The 5,741-nt window shown below is 40.1% G+C and overlaps 1 long non-coding RNA gene across 2 annotated transcripts; it reads right to left on the bottom strand.

Annotated features, from left to right (window-relative positions):
• Positions 1-1,654: 1,654 nt before the first annotated feature.
• Positions 1,655-5,399, bottom strand: LOC105017844. 2 transcript variants are annotated; one of them, XR_828547.4, is made up of 3 exons: positions 5,090-5,399; positions 4,866-4,992; positions 1,655-2,347 (listed from the first exon to the last, which is right to left on the bottom strand). It is a non-coding gene; the product is annotated as an uncharacterized LOC105017844 (long non-coding RNA). The 2 variants fall into 2 exon arrangements; XR_828548.4 differs by having other exon boundaries at positions 4,866-4,989.
• Positions 5,400-5,741: the final 342 nt, after the last annotated feature.

The raw sequence follows: 5,741 nt of genomic DNA, 5'->3' as shown, positions 1-5,741 counted from the left end.
TCCAGTACTCCCGACATCCTTCCCTTGCATGGTCAGTGGTTTAAAAAACACATTGAGAGGGCACTTAGACCATTCCCACAATCAGAATATTTCTAGATTCTTGATACAAAATACAGGTTTTTAGTCCAGAGAATGATATGGCCATGGCCAATGTTGATTTTGTGGTCAATTGACCTATTTTGTTATGTACTTTCTAGTGCACTTTACGTTATAGTCTTGTCGGAAGATCCACTTACAATGAGGTTCCCCTGAGGACGCTTGTCCTCAGGGAAATGTCCAATTAGAATCCCCGAAGGCCTGAATTGATCTACAGCACAATCTTACGGGATTTAACTTAGGTTCGATAGACAAAGCTGTATTTGAATGCAATCCGAGAAGTGTGAGCATTTGATTGAAACGGAATCATTGGAGTTTTGTGACTATAGTCCATATATTGGACCTAACAGACTAACCAATGCTCAATCCCAAGATTGTCAGTGGATCCCAACCTTATACATGTATGTTCTTCATGGGGGAACAGCAGTTTGGACCCAAACTTGCCCATTGCATTCCCTTGCCGGTCACCAATCTCACAATACCTCTGTGAGTCCCTTTGTTTGTGTTTAATGCTAATATGTGTCATTCAGCTGAAACTGAATCATTCATAAACCCAAATAGGTCTTCAAACGCAGTGGGGAAAATTGAACTCCATTAAATCGCCCCTGTCTGTGCTGTACAATCTCTTCCGTACTCATTCTGAGAGCGAGAAGGAAGAGAGAGGTATATTTCAAGTCGGCCCTTCTCTGGCATACAGATAGATAAAGTAGGGGTAGCAAAATCTCATTAGCACTGCAAAATGAGTTCTGGTCTCTGGCTGGCTGTGAAAGTCAAACTTGAAAAGGCCCAAAGAATCCATGAAGTCAACGATGATCATGGCTCATTTCAGAAAGCTTCCATTTGGAAAATAGAAATCTTACCCTTAAAATGTCTGAGCATCTCTTCCTTGGCAGCAAGCTGACAACCAATAGTCTGAGTTTGAGCCTCGATGGTGCCGCTAGCCTGTGCTAAACTTATTGTCACCCAGGGGTTAAATTAGGCAGAATCCCACCGGAGCTGAGCTCCAGAACATAACGTATGGTTGAAATGAGACCTGGGGGGAGCTGAGCTCCCACTGTAATTCCACTGGGTAGCAGTTTAACATCTTACATACAACTGGAAAGTAAGCGAAAGCAGGGGTCCCCTACTTCCCAAATCCCAACCAACCCCTGCTGTCACCAGTATGTATATGGTGTAAGAGTGGTGCATTTTGGTAGTGTCGTGACCATATTATCGACTGAATACGGTGCACATTTTTTTTTATTGTTTTGAGCATTTTTGTTTTGTCATGTTCAGTTTCCGGGGGTTTGGGAGATGGATGGAGCCGGCTGACAGTATCTGATCCTGATAAAATGTTTTCAAAAACCTGTCGGTTATTGGCTAAATTAAATGTTGTAACATAAGTTGCCCAATAGATGGCAATATAGAGACCTAAACAAAAATCACAAAATGTAGACTTTGTCCTAGAAAGTGCGGTATTTGGATAAAAATTATCAGATTCCGATCAAATTAAATTCTAAATGGTTTACAGTATCCAGATCACTCCGATAAAAAAGAACTATGAAACACTGGTCCAAAATCTGTTTGTAACGTTTGTTTATTGCAGAATTTTTTGGGATATTGCTGTTCAGGCCGATGACAGGTATTCACTTTGAAAACAGCCACTGATGATGTCCTTCACTGGTTTAATATTAAAATAAAATGGTGGGCCAGCGAACCAAAAAAGTGTATACAGTAACACTTATAAACATGGAAATACGGAGCGCTTGAAAACATTATGGTTTGAAAAAGCAATTTGTGTAATACATTTCAAGCTCAATCTAGTTTTCTACATTAAGCACAAAGTACCTTCCTGGATATGTATGTCAAGCACAACCTGTGTAATTGGTATCTCACTGAAATGAACTGACAGATAACATCATGCACATTGATCAGTTTTCACAAGCTGACTAGCTTTAAGTACAGTAAACAAAACATCTGGGTCTACAATCGACTCCAAGATGATAAAATAACAGGAAACATAAAGGTGTTGCCTAGGGTTGTTTTGTTGACAGCATGCCCTTTTTCCACAGACAGACAATTAGGAAGGTGACTTCAGATCCCCGTGCCATCCTCAGCAGTCTGTCTGTGTCTCAACTCCACTTATAGACTGTATCTGTTATACGATTGGGAGTCATATGACTGTCTGGAGCTGGGATGACTGTCTGAACTCCCCTTGGCCAGTGTTGTGATGAGACGGTGGAAGGATAAAGATAGTTTACCTGGCGGAGACCTAAAACAAGGAGGTCAGTACATACTGAGACAGACCGAATCTGAATGTGAGCGAATTATACACCTAGGGTTTAGCATAAGTGTGCTTAAGCAATATACAGGAGAAATATAGAGGTGAAGTGGCCTGAAGTGCTTAGTAAATAGCCTACTTTGTGATTGGTGCATTGGAAGGGCGGAATAAGTTGACCTCATGCCCTTATCTGCAGACATGTCCTGAAAAGCCAAGTGGTTGTCGGGCCTCTGTTATTGTTTGGTCGGGTCTCTGTGTTTGTTTGGTCGGGTCTCTGTGTTTGTTTGGTCGGGCTTCTGTGATTGTTTGGTCTGTCTTAGTCTTCTCTCAACGGCTATGAGTTAGGCTAATTATGTGGCCGACGATAGGTCTAAACATGATTCCAAAGATCTGTATTGTTCGCCCCTGTAATCATTTGAAACGTCAGATAACTTCACTGCTTCCATGTGTCCTCGCTAAATCTCTAAGTTTCAAGCTCTTTCAAACGTAGGAAGTTAAGCACCAAGGAAATACAGTCCAATATTATCGAGTGGTCGTGTTTCAAGATACGATGAACACCACAGATACAAAATGCCATCCAGAAAACAATGACTCACTGCACATTTCCGGGGCTGCACAACCATTAACCAGGTAGTGGGGAAGAAAGAAAAACAATACAAGACTGACCTTTTCTCACTCAAACTCCAAAGTGCTTCCAGAATCGGTGGCCAATCAGTTTGCTGCTATTACCTAATATTTATTGTTTACTAGGGACTCTCTACATAGCCCTTTGACTTACAGCACAATGGGATTCATTCAAATGTAGTTATGTGAAAAAGTATAACCCCTGGATCGAAAAAAATATTTCAACATATGGATATGTAATTTTCTTTTCAATACTATTGACCGACAAAAGTAACCAAATTTGACAAATGAACGTGATGATACTTTGTAAAAATGTATTAATCAAATATCAGTAGGAAAGCATTTTATATAGTGTGAAAAAAAAATACAGCTCTACCTTCAACAGCAGGTGTTCCCACCTATGACTTACATAACTTAATGTATCCATTTCTTCAAACTTTCTATTAGTCTCAGAGTGACTGGGGGGGGGGGGGTTCCCCCACTCGTCTTTACAGTACATCATTTTCATGTTCAATGGCGTTCCTGCATACATGGTTTGCTTCAAGTTCTGTCACAGCATTTTAATAGAACTGAAATCGGGGTTTTGACTCAACTATTCCATAAACATTGATTTACTATTTTTTTACCACTCTGTTATAGCTTTGCTTGTAAGATCCATGTTCGGTTCATCTTCAGCTTTTGACAGACCACACACTCACACTCTCCTCAAGAACTCTCTGGTACAATATGGAATACATATGAGGGCAAGTTGGCCAGACCCTGAGACAGCAAAGCAACTGTAGACCATAATGACTTCTATTAGCCACAAAGACTTTAATAAGCATCTTTAGGTCAGCTCATGGCCTGAATTTGGTGCGGATTGCCAGTGGTCTGGATTGTTCTCGATTTGTGGATGATTTTCTAGACAATAGAATGACGTACTTTGAATTGCCTGGAAAGGCTCTGTAACCCCTCCCAGACTCATGGGCATCAGTAATCTTTCTTCTGAGGGACTCAGGTGGGTCTTTTGATCATGGCATGAGATGTTACTGCACACCCAATAAAACCAGACCTTTATGGAAGGCTGGACCCTCCCAAATTACAATCTAAAAAGTTTCTAATAATTTGCACTTCTTTTGATGCACCTGAGTGTAACTGTAACCATTCTATGTCATTTTTAAAGTAGGGATGATGAGTAGAAATGTTTTCAAAAATGTATGTATGTCACCATATTATCAGTAAATATGATAGCAATTTAACTCAGATATCCATGCGTCCAGATATGGGTGTGCTTACTCTTTCACATGACTGCTACCAACAACATCCTAAATAACCTGCAGTGACTCTCTTCAATATTTGTAACTCAATGTGTTGCGTTTATGCTGCGCACGGACAGGGAGCCGAAGGCACGAAGGCTGCACGCGAAGCCAATTTTACCATGATTGCCATAGTTCTTTTAAACTACTGGAGACATAGTTTAACCCACTGAAGTGGGGATAAACTGGCCGAAGCACTGTTTGGTCAAAGGAGTGAAGAGGGGCCAGTGTATATGAGGTTTGTGTAGTATTCCCAGCTCAATATAATGGTCAAGTCTCTAACGGATGAAACGTTTATTGCTATTCCAGACACTCAGTAAGAGGTAATGAGTAAAATTAAAAGGCTCTTACATTTTGAAACAATATTTCACCATTTCCTTTTAAAACTAGCCGAAATTGCGAGCTATAGCTTGCTATGTGGCGGGTGATTAACTACTCGACACGAACAGGAAACAGGTAACGTGACATTGCTAACTAATTCAAATACAGCAATATCGTAACGAAATATTTGCTATATACATGTTCAATAAATTAAACATTTATTAAAAATAATGTGAAACATTAAATAAATCAATGTATTAAGAAATTACCTTGTTCGCTTTCGACTTTGTAAGAGCTAGTTGAACATTATTTCTTCTCACCTCGCACACCTTTCCACTCAACTTTTGCTCGCGCGCATTTACCATTCTGCTCCGAAACAAATAAGCAATGCAGCTGCTTTGAAAATAAAAGTCACAATGAAATGTCAAGAAAACATTACCTGCAAATTCGAAGGAAAATAAAGGCACAAATATACTACATTTCTGACACTCACTTTAAGGGACCTTTACAGTTGGTGAGGGGGCTATTGAAGCATTTCTATTTAGGCTACACTGCGGAGCAGCGATTACTCTCCTCGACAGCTCCAAAGTGCTAGGGATGTATCACGGACCAGCAACCCTCATTCCTCACTCCCCCTTGATCGTAGCAGTCACAGGATAAGTTATTAATGCTTGGAGGACTACTCTGACTGCTACAGTAATACTCGTCCCAAAATGGCACCCGATTCCCTAGATAGAGCACTGCTTGTGAAAAGTAGTGCACTGTACTTTGGAAATAGTGTGCCATTTGGGATGTAGAATCCGTGCTTCCGTTATGACATTATTACCTACGCCAAGTGGATTACTCCAACGCTCTGTAACACTCTTGTCTTCTGTCTTTTACACACAGAGGGTACTGTACTCGAGTGGTGTGTACAAATGGGACAAATGTTTCCAACATGACAAATCCGACAGGGCTGGTTTCCCAGACACAGGTAAAGCATAATCCTGGAAGAATATAGCTATTTCAATGAACAATTTAATCCATTGAGCATGATTTTAGTATCATGACTAGGAAACTTAAAATTGCTTGTTTTTATTGAAATGTGAAAAATTATTCATTATGGTCTTCAATCTAAAATCATTAAAATAAAGACAAATTCCAAA

Source organism: Esox lucius, chromosome 18 (assembly GCF_011004845.1).
Source record: "Esox lucius isolate fEsoLuc1 chromosome 18, fEsoLuc1.pri, whole genome shotgun sequence".
In the NCBI taxonomy this organism is placed as follows: Eukaryota; Metazoa; Chordata; class Actinopteri; order Esociformes; family Esocidae; genus Esox; species Esox lucius.
Note: the sequence above shows the minus strand (reverse complement) of the source record. Positions and strands in the feature narration are given on the sequence as shown.